At 41.0% G+C, this 14,280-nt stretch overlaps 1 pseudogene across 1 annotated transcript; it reads left to right on the top strand.

Annotated features, from left to right (window-relative positions):
- Positions 1-11,090: 11,090 nt before the first annotated feature.
- On the top strand, positions 11,091-12,047 carry LOC311595749 (dnaJ homolog subfamily C member 8-like; annotated as a pseudogene). Its single transcript has 3 exons — positions 11,091-11,531; positions 11,598-11,770; positions 11,877-12,047. The product of its transcript is annotated as a dnaJ homolog subfamily C member 8-like (transcript).
- Positions 12,048-14,280: the final 2,233 nt, after the last annotated feature.

Below are 14,280 nucleotides of genomic sequence, written 5' to 3'. Positions count from 1 at the left end.
ATTTTATATGGCTGTCCTCCAGAGTCTCACAGGGAGCCAATGGGCAAGCTGGAAACTCACTCTTGTGTTTTTATACATTTGGAATTATTCTCTTTTAAAAAATCATATTTGCAATTTATAAAAGTGTAGAGAGCCTACAGCATCACACATATTACCAATTCAATATAGGGTGTGACTAAATAAAATTTCTCCCTAAGTAGATGGGAACCTGCGATGAGAGACTATGGAGTTGTTTGGTAAGACAGAAACTATAGAACATAAGATTAGCAAGGATGAGCAATGAAGCTCCGCTCTAGACATGCTGACTCTGGCCCATCGCCTTGGGACAGTACTGAAGCAGTCTGAAGGCCATCTCTGTGCTTACCAGCCTTACATAGAGGAGAACTAGTGCTTCATTCACCCAACCATCTGTTTGTAAAGATTGAATAAAGTCTGAAACATACAGCAATAGATAACATTTATCAGAAGACTTTGGATTTTTTTTGTTATTACAAGTATGTTTTTTAAAATTTTATTATTTTACATATACATTTATATTATTACACATACATACAATAGATTACCTATAACAAGAAGAACCATGAGGCAATCAGGAATTATATAAATGTTACATTCTTAGTGTTTTGGCTATTTGTATTTGACATCCTTGAAGAAAATGTCTTTCCTACCTTGGTGCGACTAAATTTCTGAATGTAAATCAATCTCCATCACACATTGTCATTATAAACTTACATGATGCTTAGTTGTTTAGGGGTTAAGGTGTTTTTAGGTCTAGATAGGTGTTTTAAGTTGATAATCAGAAGACTTTGAATGTTAAAGTTTAAAAGTGAAAGGTTGAGGTTTATTCTATTTTTAAAATTCTGATTGGGGTTGGAGATATGGCTCAGAGGTTAAGAGCACTGTCTGCTCTTCCAAAGGTCCTGTGTTCAATTTCCAGCAACCACAAGGTGGCTCACACCATCTATAATGTGCTCTACTGCCCTCTTCTGGCCTGGCGTACATGCAATAAATAAATAATCTTTTTTAAAAGTTCTGTAAAAGAACCAGACACTGAAGCTGAATCAGACATAACAGGATTCATTCATCGCAACATGCTGGATGCTGACATTCTGCATCCTTCATGTTCCAGCCCCAAGCGCTTTAGTTGCTGCTACTCATCAGAACAGGGCAGCTTCCATGACAGCTTAGAAGAAAGCTTCTGATCCCAATTGGTCCAGCATTTCAGACTGCATCACACAGGACTCCTATTGAGCCTATAATTTCTCAACATTTAGAAACATAACCACAAATGCTGTTCCTGGCTTGTCTAACCATTTTCCCCAATTTTATTTGGGCTCCTACAAAGGTAATACTTGCCCCAAATCAGCCTGAAGAAACCTTAAGAGAATGACACCTCATTTCCCCTAAGGGGGGGGTTGGTCAGAGTTTTGATTGCTCTCTTGGGCTACCAGTGCTTATCTTCATTGGGATTTGGCTATAAGTTATTATTGGTCTTACTCAGAGAGAAAACGAGGTTGGATTCAGGGATATCACGCTTTTCCTCTATCTTTCTTTCATAAATAGGGGTACAAAAGAAAGAAGAGAGGATATAGAAATATACAGAGGTGATAGGATAAAAAGTAGATTGTTGAATCTACTCCTCAACCTAGGGCAGTATTTGTTACTAACAAATAAGTTTATTTTTAATTAATTGGTATAGAATTTTGTATATTGATATACAATTTTGATACAGTGGTATAGAATTCAAACTAAAGATTATTCTCCACACACATTATATACTCTAATATGAGGTATTGAATCCATACAACTCAATTATAATACAAAGTTTACTTCTAATACCTTGAAAGTGCTCTTGCAGGCTATTTAGGATAATCAAGTAATAGAAGCTGTTAGTTGAACTAATCATGGTCATGTTAATTGCTAGTCTATTTTTATGACAAAAATATACATCCTAGGTTTAACAGCTAGAAATGATCCTATAGATAGATAAGTTAAGATAGTTAGATAAGGTTTTCAAAAGCCTTAGAGACCTAAGAATATGGCATTTAAAGATGCTTTAAATATTTTAAAGATTCTTTGACAACAAGACAGGTTAATTCCTGGCAACACCCAGCCTACCTCAAGAAGATGATGAGCATCAATGAACCTCCTTATTGAGATGGCTTTAAATTCGGCAAACCAGCCATTGGGCAAGATTGGATGCAGACAGAGTTGACAGCCAAACTCTGCTAAGACAGGGTAAGCAAGTCCTCAATAGTTCCTGCCTCACAAATATGTCTGTCAGATATATTGGGCTAGAAGGCTGAAGATGATGCTCCAAGGTTATAGTGAGTTTTGGGTGACTGTTCAGGCAGCAAACCATCTCTGTCATTTTTTTTCCTTCATTTTGGAAGCTATTAACCTGCACTTCTGGTTCATTCAGGTAATTAAGTTTTATTCCTTTTCAACTCTCTGATGAGGTTGAAGACCAGATAATTTAGTCTTATAATTAAGCTTAGTTGTTTAGGGGTTAAGATGCTTTTAGGTCTAGATAGATGTTTTAAGTGGCTAGAGATGAGATATGATAGATATTGATTTTCATTCAGATTTTAGACTCACCAAGATAGGAAATATGTTTTCTGCAGTATTGGCAAATACAATTAGCCCAAACACCTTGAATGTAACATTTATATAATTCTTTATTGTTTCATGGTTCTTCTTGGTGTACGTACTCTTTTATTCATGTATAATAATATAAATGTATATGCCAAAAATAAAATAAAGAAAAATAAAAAAGTTCTGATTGTAGGGACATAGATTTACAATTTAATCCTCAGGTAACATTGTCATTTGATGTAGGGTCTGAAACTCTGGAAATGTTGTGGCATAAGTACAGCAATGGGGTTTGAGGAGCAGAGAGGAGATCACTCAGTTGATGCTCACACAGCCGGCTCCTTTCCTCCAGCTATTCCAGATGTTGTCATTCTCTGTGTGTCATGTACAGTTTGACAATCTGTGGGTTTAAGTCCGCATTAAAAGTATTCATTTATTTATTTTTTAAAGAACCCTCTCAGGATGTTTACACTCGGATTTCTCTGAATAGCATATGAGAAGTGCTTTCAAGTGCCGTATGAAACTGAGACACGGAACCTTTTCTCACCGACGACTCCTCATGTATCCATTGTTTTACAGAATGTGAGTATTTTTCCAGTAGAATCAAGAGACAGATGGTTCATAAATGTCCCCTCTGCCAGCTTTTTCATTATCAGGTTTCTGTCTCTTTTTTTTTTTCCTTTTTAACTTTCTGTTGGCTCTTTGTGAATTTCACATCATGCACCCCAATCCCACTCATTTTCTCCTCTCCTCATATTCGCCCTCCTCCACACAAGCCTCCTCCCCACTCCCAAAAGAGAGGGGAAAAAAAACCTCTTTGTGGAAGCTGTAGTGTGTTGCAGTGTGCCGCAGTATGTCCCACTGTACACCCTTTTGTTCACACTTCTTTGCTTGTGAATGTTCATTGCAGTGACTCGTTGGTCTGGTATCAGACCCCTGCTGCTGCAGGATCACAGACCTAGATGTGGCCCTGGTGGCAGCACAGGCAGGATGCCACCATGGTTCCAGGTGGCATCACTGACTACTCACATCAGCCTGTTCCTCACTACCCTCAAGTCTCCGGTTCTGCCTCTCTTCCTTGCGCCCACAACCTTCGGTTTCTCTTTCTCTGCCATTTCTTCACCACTTACTTGCTTCCCTTAGTAGTGCCCAGTGTCTCTGAGAGTCTGGGGTCATCTTAGGAGTGGTCACAGGTCTACTATACCCCACATAAGCATTATGGCACCAGGCAAGGGTCATCTTGGCCATGGTCTGCCCTCCCAGGCCTGTGCAGTGGTCACCTCAGGCTAGCTTTGTGTTTGTACTGCATGGTGCTATACGGTGATTGTCACAGCTCACTTCTTGCCAGGGCCTGCCTGCGTGGCCTCATGGGAGCCAATCTGGGCCTGAGCAGCGCCAGACTGGTGGGGTATCTCAGGCTCATTTTTATTTATTTATTTATTTAATTTATTCATATTACATCTCAATTGTTATCCCATCCCTTGTATCCTCCTATTCCTCCCTCCCTCCCATTTTCTCCCTACTCCCCTCCCCTATGACTGTGACTGAGGGGGACCTCCTGCCCCTGTATATGCTTATAAATTATCAAGTCTCTTCTTGGTAGCCTGCTATTCTTCTTCTGAGTGCCGCCAGGCCTCCCCATCCAGGGTACGTGGCCAAATATGGGGCACCAGAGTTCATGTGAAAGTCAGACCCACTCTCCACTCAACTGTGGAGAATGTCCTGCCCGTTGGCTAGATCTGGGTAGAGGTTCAAAGATTACTGCAAGGACAATATGTGCAGTAAACTTCGAACCCCTTCTTACTTTTATTTTTACTAATCATTCAGATGTTCAAAAGTCACAACAATGAGCATAAACATGGTTTCTCTCCTTCCTGCCACCTACTGAGGCACACCTGTCACCCACTGACTCACACCTGATACCTACTGAGGCACACCTGTCACCCACTGACCAACTCCTGTCACAGCAGCCACACCTGCTACAATGCCTCTAGGGGCAGCACATTATCACTTTCACTGCAGGGTAAACTAAAATTGTTTCTTCCTCATCACCACATCGCATCAGAGTGTCAAAGTAACATTCTTCAGCATTAAAACTCATCCTGACATGTCTAAACGATTTGCAGATGTTAAACATGCGAGGGGAAACAGTACTTTATACAGTGGTAGAGAGAGTCCAGTGTGTCTTTAGTTACTCTTTCCTTCCAACCCACTAATCCTGCCAATCTTCCCTAATACCCAGGGAGCTTCAAAGTATTTCTTCACCTCATCAAGGTAGATTCCAAGAACATATCTGATAAACTCATTTAAAATAATGTGCAAATGTGTGATGCTTTTGGCTCACTATGTAGCTAGTTTTCATTTGTGATGTTCCAAGAGAAAAAACAAAGTTAGATATACATCTCAGGTGGCTAAATAGTCTGTGTATGTGGACAGAGAATTCTTTTCTTTTCTTTTTTCAGATTTATTTTCAAATTCTCATGTTTACACTCGTTAGGTGACTACCCAACAGAGCTGATTTTTCTACAACCGTCTAGGGGTAACTTTTGAGTCAGAGAATAAAAGTGTAACCAGACACGATGGCAAACTATTATCTTCTTCAAGGAGAAAATGAATTTGTGCATACCTAGATGTTCTGTTTAGACTGACTAGGTTTTTGTTGTTGTTGTCATTGTTTTTTGTTTGTTTGTTTTGTTTTTAATCCTTCTTGGTTTGGCTATTTTTTCCCCATCACCCTGAGTCCTGATGCTGCTGTCACTGGCCTCACTCAGAACCAGATGCCAGACGTTGGAAGCATAAGAATCAAACAGTAGCTATGAGCACAATTCACTGGATTTGCAGTAATACTGTACCAGCACCTGCTGTGCGCTCCATAGCCTGACTGCCTGTACTCCCAAACTCCTTAAGCACCATAAGTACCACTTCACATTTGTCAGTTGTGAAAGCCAGGATACATAGTTAGTGGCATTTTTTGTTTAGAACAGACCACTTTTAAAATAGGTTCTGTATGTAAGGAAGGAAGTATATAAACAAATTTATTGTTCCTTGTACAGAGGGCAGCAAAGGAACAAAGAGATGCCTTTGACACTGTGGCTATTTAAAGGCAATTTTCAAGGATGACCAAGGAATAAGAGAAAACTCAATGCATTGATTCGAATCCTGACTCAGTTTACCTCATCAGTTGAATTTTCCCGGAGAAAGGTTTACAGGATTACAATCCTGCAAATCCAGATCTTAGAACTCTGAGTTCTGTGTCCTCTACAGGTTTTCTGTTTTCCACAGCCTCTGGGAAGGGGACACTTGCCTTCCTGCCTCTCAGCAGGGAGAGCATCTCAGTCTCCCTTCTCCAGTCCTCCTGGAGAAACAGCCAGGGAGCACCCCCTCCCACCGTCCCTCCACATAGAATGTGCACAGCTTTCTTTCCACATAAAGTCACAAGACACAGACTGGGAAGAAGGAAGAAGGGAATAGAGCCATATTCTTTTTCTCTGGATCCAAGCTTGTGCTTTACTCCAATTTAACACAATCAAAGCTGCTGCTCTTTTTATGTAATGATCACGTGGCCAAGAAGTAAATGATTATGCTCTCCGACATGCTTCTAAACTAGATTCGATACGCTAGAATCCAAGTTATCCATATTAAACTTTAGGTTCACTAACATACTGCCTTTTTAGAGAGCTAACGGTCAAAGGCTGCGACATGCTTTAAGCTGTAAGTGCAACCCTCAGTTTCCCCGTGCTCTGACCGGATCTGTTCAAGACGCAATAATAGCTGTGTTAACCTACCCTGAGCTTTGCAGTGATGCAGGAAAAAAAAAATGGACCTGCCAGTTACTAAGGCCACTGTCAAATCAAACTGCTTGATGCCTACAAAGAGTGTTGCCCCTAAAATGTTGTGGAAGTCACATATATACGGAACTGGAGCAGAAGACGGAACTGTTTATTCCAAACAAATGTTTTCCCTTTGTCCACAGCGACAGTTTCTGTGAGATAAGCCTCGGAATTAAAACAGCTCAGGCCAAGGTTACTGGCCATGTAATAAAATGTCAGGCTGAAAAACAGGAGAGAATCACTGGGCAGCTTCATTTGACCTTCGATTCTATAAATCACTCAGCAAACTTAACAACTGCCTTACATCTTAGAAAAGGAGAAAATTAGAGAATCTCCTAAAACTGAAATATGAAATGAGGACACAACGAATGTCATATCTTAAGTCTTCAACAACCTCTTCTACCCACCTCCCTGCTCCCCATCACTAAACTGAGATCCCTTCATTTCATATCCAGCCCCTGTCTTCTACCAAATACCTAAAGGGAATTATCCACACGATTTATTCACCATGCCTTTTGCTCTATTTATTTTTTTCAGATCATTTAGTTGATCAAAATTCATAGTTGGCAGAAACAGTTGAAAACTCCTAATAGGGTAGAATACTGATAGCCACCCTGATTACGGTTATCAATTATACATTTCTAACACAGAGCTGATTTAACAAAGCAAATGGCTGCCCATTGAAAGAATTAATGAGCAATTCTTTTTAAATTGAAGTAGCCAGGAGGTTTTCTCCAAGGTTCTTTGGGGAAAAAAAGAAGAATGTTAGCCGAAATAAAAGGTTATCTGGAGCTTTCTCATTTCTTCTTGGAAATGAGAAAAGAGACACCGTATCTTAACAAAGCAAGAAAGCGGAAACTTTAACCCAACCACAAAAGCATCTTCTTTGTCACTGCCAATTTTAAAAATAGTAAGACCTTAATTTTAATCATTAGCTATTGATCAGGCAGTCAATTATCTGAGCTTCATGAACTCATCAGCACACTGGGATTAACACCGCTCAGGTAATGAATGGTGCCTGCTCCTGTAAGGACACACACAAATTGACATACAATGTTCCTATTGGAAACAGGGAAGAGGGTTTCTTTCCATCTCTCATTTTCTATAGAGCATATACCTAGTAAACTGCAAGTGCTGTGGCTTTCTTTTTATTTAAAACTTACACTATTGTGGTTGAAAACTAGAGAGGCCTTGTGCCAATTCTACAACCTAGGCTTGCCCTCAGCAGGAACTTTGGAATTATCTCTTTGTAATGATGAACATCTAAAGGTTCCCACTTCCACATTTCAGCTTTTATGGGAGACTAGGAATCTAATTTCTGACCTACTTACCAGGCAAGGTAGGATAAACCACATGAGACAAATGGTGTTGTGTAATCCTCTTACTTGAGGGGTGCTTACAACTTATCTTGAGACTTGTATATAATGGCTACACCTTCTTGGCTGTAAAAAGGTGTGTGTGTGTGTGTGTGCGCGCGCGTGTGCGTGTGCGTGTATGTGTGGTGTGTATGTGTGTGCTGTTGATGTGATGATGATGTGCAATCATTTAGCAAACTGATCCTGATACATACTACAGTCTACTTAACTTGTTCATCAAACACATATTTGTTCTTTAATACCTTTTTGGAGAGGATTTCTGTTGGAGAAAGATTTTGCTTTTAATTTCATTCCCCTAATATATAGAAAGAGATTTGAATCCTACAAGAAGCACACCTCTGCGGCCAGTTTGGGGGTTCAAAAAGGAGTAAAATAACGTATTTGAGCAACTGAATTAACCACTATGCCTTTTTGACTCATTTCAATAACTGACTCACCAAAATGATAGGCACATATTAAACACTCATTAATACTTACTGATAGATATGCAACCATTCCTAAATGTGACGGCTTTTGTGTTAGTTTGGTGTAATTGAACACTTAGCCGTGTGATGATCCTCTATTCTTTCCTTCATGCAGGTGATAAACTAGTTAATTCACACAATGGACACAGAAGTGCTTGGCTTATGCTTCACTTTGCTTTATGCAGCTGTAACTGAATACCATATACCTCACATAGAACGTGGATCTACTTCTGACAGTTCCGGAAACACAAACTTCCAACGTCCATGGGCACCTGCAAGGGCTTTCTAGCTGGATCATCCATGGAGAGATGGCAACTCTTTCCCTTCCCCCAGACACCTGTTCTATGGTAGAACCACTCTGATCCAATCACCTCCAAGGCCCTTAAGCTTCTCAGTCTGGTTTAAGGGATTAAGTTCCTACCACATGAATTTTGGAGGATGCATTCAAACACAGAAAGTCACTTTTATTAAACATTAAGAGCATTCGAACGTGAGTACTTTTAGGGTTACAGCATCTGTTTTAAAACATAAGTGTTGTGCCCCATCTGTAGTCAAGACACCATGAAATATTGCAGACACACTTTGTCTTGGGACTCAGAATAGCCCTGGTTGTCCTGGAACTAGCTCTGTAGACCAGGCTGGCCTCTAACTCACAGATCTGCCTGCCTTGTGAATCACTACTACCCCGCTGGGTACTCAGGACTCCTAGTGCACCAATTTATTTAATTTCCTCAACTGCTGGAGCTAGTTCACATAACTTCAGTTTTACACATGATCTGTAGCAGCAGAGGGCTTTTATGCCCTAAGACAATACAATCTGTCTACTATTGGGTGAGGATTCCTATGTAATCATTTGTCTGGCCAATCAATGTCGTTAACAATTTCATAGCCAGTGTTAAAAATAAAATCCCTGAGTTTGCCATCCCACTAAGAGTTGCACTTTTTTTTTCTTCTTCAATTTCTGCTTTTTCTATGTCATATGCTGTTTCTACTAAAGTAAGTGACATAGAATTCTTTTTCAGTATGTTACTGTCTTCTGGACCTACTCGCATAGATATTTAAATCTTAAGGTGTTAATTATTACCTCTGTATGTGCACTTTCTCTCTCCTCCCAGCACCGAAGAGGGGCATGCAAAGCCAAAGAAACAAGTAGCTCTTGTAATTGAGTGACATGTTACACATGTATAGAGTATTCATATAGCCTTTGGGGTCCCACACTTGTTTAGACCAAGAGGATGATCGCCTGTCCGGTGTCACTAACCTCTGTTATTTTATTCATTAAAGTCACATAGAACAACAACAACAACAACAACAACAACAACAACAACAACAACAACATCCACATAGCCAGTGCTTCTGCTCAACCGTCCCTTTACCAAAACATGCACAGAGAGACTCTGTTCTCAGGGTGGATGGGTAGAGGGGAAAGTAGAATGAAGAGATGAGAAGACGGCGAATGTTGAAATTGCTGTCTCCACTGCAAGCTAGGGCACACTGAGAAATGTTGCCACTGCGCCTAGGGACAGTGGAAAAAACGCTAACGAAAGCTGCAGGGGGCTGGGGTGGGAATGATCTCTTCTCTGAGGGAGAAAAAGCAAAATTCGGGTGGGAACTTTAAAGCTCAGCTCTGTGCCACACGTGAGTCTTGAGAGGAAAGGTAGGATTCCTGAGAGGCGCAAAGAAAACCTAAGGTTGAAAACACTGTAAACCCAATGCATTCCCTACGGCTTCTAGATCAGGAGGGCCTGGGGTCATTCAGGAGTAGAGCTCACAGACTACAGTGTGGGAGTTTTCACAGGGAAAACAAGCACACACTGAAAGTGTGAGAATAATGAAGCTCTGGGGAAACAATCCCGGAGCACAGGATCCTCGGGATGAAGAAACCCGAGCAGACAAATGAAGAAAACGCTCTATCTGGGTTTGCGAGAGTAACACATGACTCTATTACTGACTATATACACCCTAGTATAAAGACACCTCAATACCCAGGCACAGCAAAGCATCATGCTGGCTGGAGGCTAAGGAAAGTTTTAAAAGTGGGCTTTGTTGCTGTGACATGTAATTCTTGCTTTTAAAGTAATGTCAGCATTACATTTTTTTTTGAAGTCAGGATTGCCATATAAATACTCTTCCTGAATCTTCTTTCTTTAATGCAGGATTAAAGAATGTCTTATAAAAACTGAAGCTCTCTTCCCTCTCATATTTTTACCTATCCTTGAAACTAACCTGAACTGAATTTGAAGATTTTGTTGTTTAGGAATACCTGATGATATACATCAACTTGTCCCTTGGGTCATGTAAAGTTGTAAATGTTAGGACAAAGAATATGTATTTTTTTCTTCTGTCAAGAGTTCTCAATTTTTTTTTGAAATCATAAATTTTTAGTTTAAATCCAAGCTTAGACAATTAAAATTCTATTTCCACACATTTATGCCCTGGCATAATATCATTTGGCATTTGTCTGACTGTGTGTTCATGGGTGGAGGGGGGTGGGGGTGGGGTGGGGGGTGGGGGGGTGGGGGGTTAATTGCAGTGGATACTAAAGCCTCAGGCTGAGCCAGCCACTGAGTGCTAATTCAGCGTTAGCCCAGCACTCTGAGCCTAGTCCATCAGTGAGCACAGGATGAGTGTATAACCGAGAAAAGCCGAGTTGTGACACATATGAGAATGGTTGACTTTTACAAGTAACAGGAAGATACCAGCCCAGAAGAAGTCATACTTAGAAAGGAAAATGAGCACACGTCCTTGAGAGTTTCAGAAAGCGTAGGATAGAGGGTCAGAGTAACGGGAAGACAGAGCTGTTCAATTTGGTGACTCGGAAAGTCAACATGGTGGCTGGCCAGCCAAGTGGCGTCTTCTGGAGAGAACAGGGCTTTGGCAGGTGCAGGCGTGGCACAGAGGAGACATTTGTGACCTTGTACAGGGAGGTGGAACAAACAGAGAAGAGAGATTTAGTTCTAACATCCAAATATCGGATTGAAAGATTGACTCATCCTGGTTCCTCTTACTTTAATCTGAACCCATTCGAGGTTCTTTGGACAGACCCAAAAGTGATAGATGAAGAAATAAGGCCGAGGTTCTGGCAGTTGTCTATATTGGTGCACCACGACAAAAATCAAGACAATGCAGAAGGAGCACAGAAGGCATTCGAAGCTGTGGACAAAGCTTACACATTGCTACTGGATCAGGAACAAAAGAAGAGGGCCCTAGTAGAAAAGAATATATGGAACACACAGTTAAAGAGCACAAAACAAAACAAAAACAAAAAACAAAAAACAACGAAGGGAGGGAGGGAGAGAGGGAGGCAGGCAGGCAGGCAGGCAGGCAGGCAGGCAGGCGAGCCTACAATTGTAGAGGAAGATGATCTGGAACAGTCTACAAACAGACCATGAAACTCTTTGCTGAGGTGGAAATTAAAAGGAAAGAGAGAGAAGCAAAAGAAATGCATGAAAGGAAACGAGAGAGAGAGAGAGAGAGAGAGAGAGAGAGAGAGAGAGAGAGAGAGAGAAGGAGGAGGAGGAGGAGGAGGAGGAGGAGGAGGAGGAGGAAGAGGGGGAGGAGGAGGAGGAGGAGGAGGAGGAGATTGAAGCCCAGGAAAAAGCCAAGTGAGACAGGAGTGGCAGAAACACTTTTGAGGAAAGTAGGGATGGTCGAGTGGACAGTTGGCAAAATTTCCAGGCAAATACAAAAGGGAAGAAGGAAAAGAAGAATGGGACCTTCTTGTCGCCACTGAAAGTAAAAACAGAACAGCGCGAGTGACCAGCAGGGCCATGGCCAGAGTCCTTCCGGCCTCTTTCCTCTGCTTCAAGGACTCATTCTTCCTCACTTTCACCACAACATAGAGCAGCGTTTGCTTTTTAGTATCTCTTGGTTTCGGTACAATTTAATATCAATCAAAATAATTCTCTGTACATTGAGAGGACGGTCTTGGTCTAACCTTCCCCCATCCTTACCCACGGAACCACCACGATCTGACTGAGCTACTGGCTCAAACCGCCTTCTTTTCCCGTAGCCTGTAACTTAATGTTTCATATTTCACTGAACTCTGGTGACTTGAAGGTCATGTCTACTTCGTGGAGATCCCCCAGTTAAATGGTGTGCTTACAGTGGTGTTGCTCTGACCCCACATCAACCTGGCCACCTTGGGAAGCCCCTTTGCTTGTTTCTGGGCATGGATCCTTGAAGCCCTCGGTCTAACAGGAGAGGCATTGTGGACTTACAGGGCAGGCACCTGATGCCCTGATGCCCTGTGATGTTCGGCACGAGTCTTTCTGTCTGACTGACCAATCAGTCAGGATGGCATGAGGCTCCCAGCCACTTAAACCTGCTCACTTTCCAAAGAGCTAGCCATCCTCCAACCAGTCCCCATGTGTCCTCGCTTGTCTGCATTCATTAGTGGTAATATTCTTTTACATATAATAAATTTTTGTCTCCCCCCCCCCAAAAAAAAAGTCATAAAAGACAATCATTTAAAAGAAGTTAAAACATTTACCAATAAGAAAGAACCAATATATAGGAAATGGAGGTAGTTAGGAAGGGTTGCTCATTCAAGAAAGTTACATTAGGTAGTCAGTCATAATTGCAGGTACAGGCTCCCAGAAGTTGCCTTAGAAGTGAAAAGCTAGCTGGGCATTGGGACTCATATTTTAATCCCAGTTCTTGAGAGGCAGAGGCAGGTGGATCTCTATGAGTTTGAGCCTAGACATCTACAAAGTGAGCTCCAGCAAAGCCAGGACTACATACAGAGAGTCCATGCCTCAAAAAAATAAAAAAGCAAATAAAAAACCCAAATAAACAAACAAATAAAACAAAACAACAACAGCAACAAAAAGAAGAGAACATTGAAAGAAGGGAGACAATTGTGCAATAAAAGATGAAGACAGTAATTCAGAATGAGGCACCTAAGACAAATTTCTAGATATTAGAATCCAAGGCAGATTCAGTGGGTAAAGGCCAGGGAACTAAAATAGAGCTTTGTTAGGAAGATTTATACAGGTGTTTAGACATTTGAGGGAAAGCCAGATGCTCCTATAAGGGGCTTCTATGGTGTTGGTGTGCCTCAGTAGATCATGAGGGACATTGGAGTTCAGCTTTCAATAAAGGCTCATTGAGAGGAGACAATCTACATAGTAGAGCGCAGCTCCACACTTCACATGTATCTACATTAGACACATGTACGCTAAAATAGAAACCACCAAGTGGAGGGGCTGATTCAGGGTTATTAAATTGGCTGGCCGACATGACCTCTAAAATGAAGCAGCCAAAAATAAGGACTTACTTCTGTGTTGTTGTTGTTGTTGTTTGAAAAAAAACAAAACAAAACAGAAAATGTTACCTGGAGTTACTCACCTACATGAACAAAGTAAATGGACTCAGAAAAACATTTTAAAAGGATTATAGAGCAGGCGAATAAGCGTAGTAATTCTCCAAATATATTCTTTGAAAAGAGTTACTGTTTATTTTCTTTTGTATACATTTGAAACTCCGCATTTGAAATATTTCTATGCAGCTCAGATGCAAGCAGCAGGACAAGGACGGAGGGACATGGAGCTACTGGTGGAACACAGAAACTAACCGTGGAAGAATGTGAAGCACATGAAAGAAGTCCCTCTGCGTGGCCAGGGAGGGCATCACACACAAGACTGGCATGCCATCCGGGCAAAGACTCAGAGTCTGTTGGCACCAAAGAGGCAGACACAGTATGCGTATAGGCATCAATGATAAAATAATGATTTTTGCAGGACAAAAGTGGTAAGGTTGTTGTTGAAATCACTATTATATATGTTTGCATAATATATAATATACATATATAAAGCTAACGTATATTGACTGATATTTACTTGTATAAAAATAAATTTTAAAGTACTTTGAATTTTCTCGTATATTGAGTCATTTCAGAAGCATTGCTTGTGAATGCTAGAAATGTCTTACCATCATTAAAGAAATCTGTGTGACTGACTGATGGAGTAAGTGTCAGTATTTTATGCCAGGCTATCTGTGCTTAATCTTTATTTGTTT

The sequence above is a fragment of the Acomys minous genome, assembly GCF_964271855.1.
Source record: "Acomys minous genome assembly, chromosome: 4".
Classification (NCBI taxonomy): domain Eukaryota; kingdom Metazoa; phylum Chordata; class Mammalia; order Rodentia; family Muridae; genus Acomys; species Acomys minous.
The sequence above is the reverse complement of the archived record's forward strand: the minus strand, read 5'-3'. Positions and strand labels throughout refer to the sequence as shown.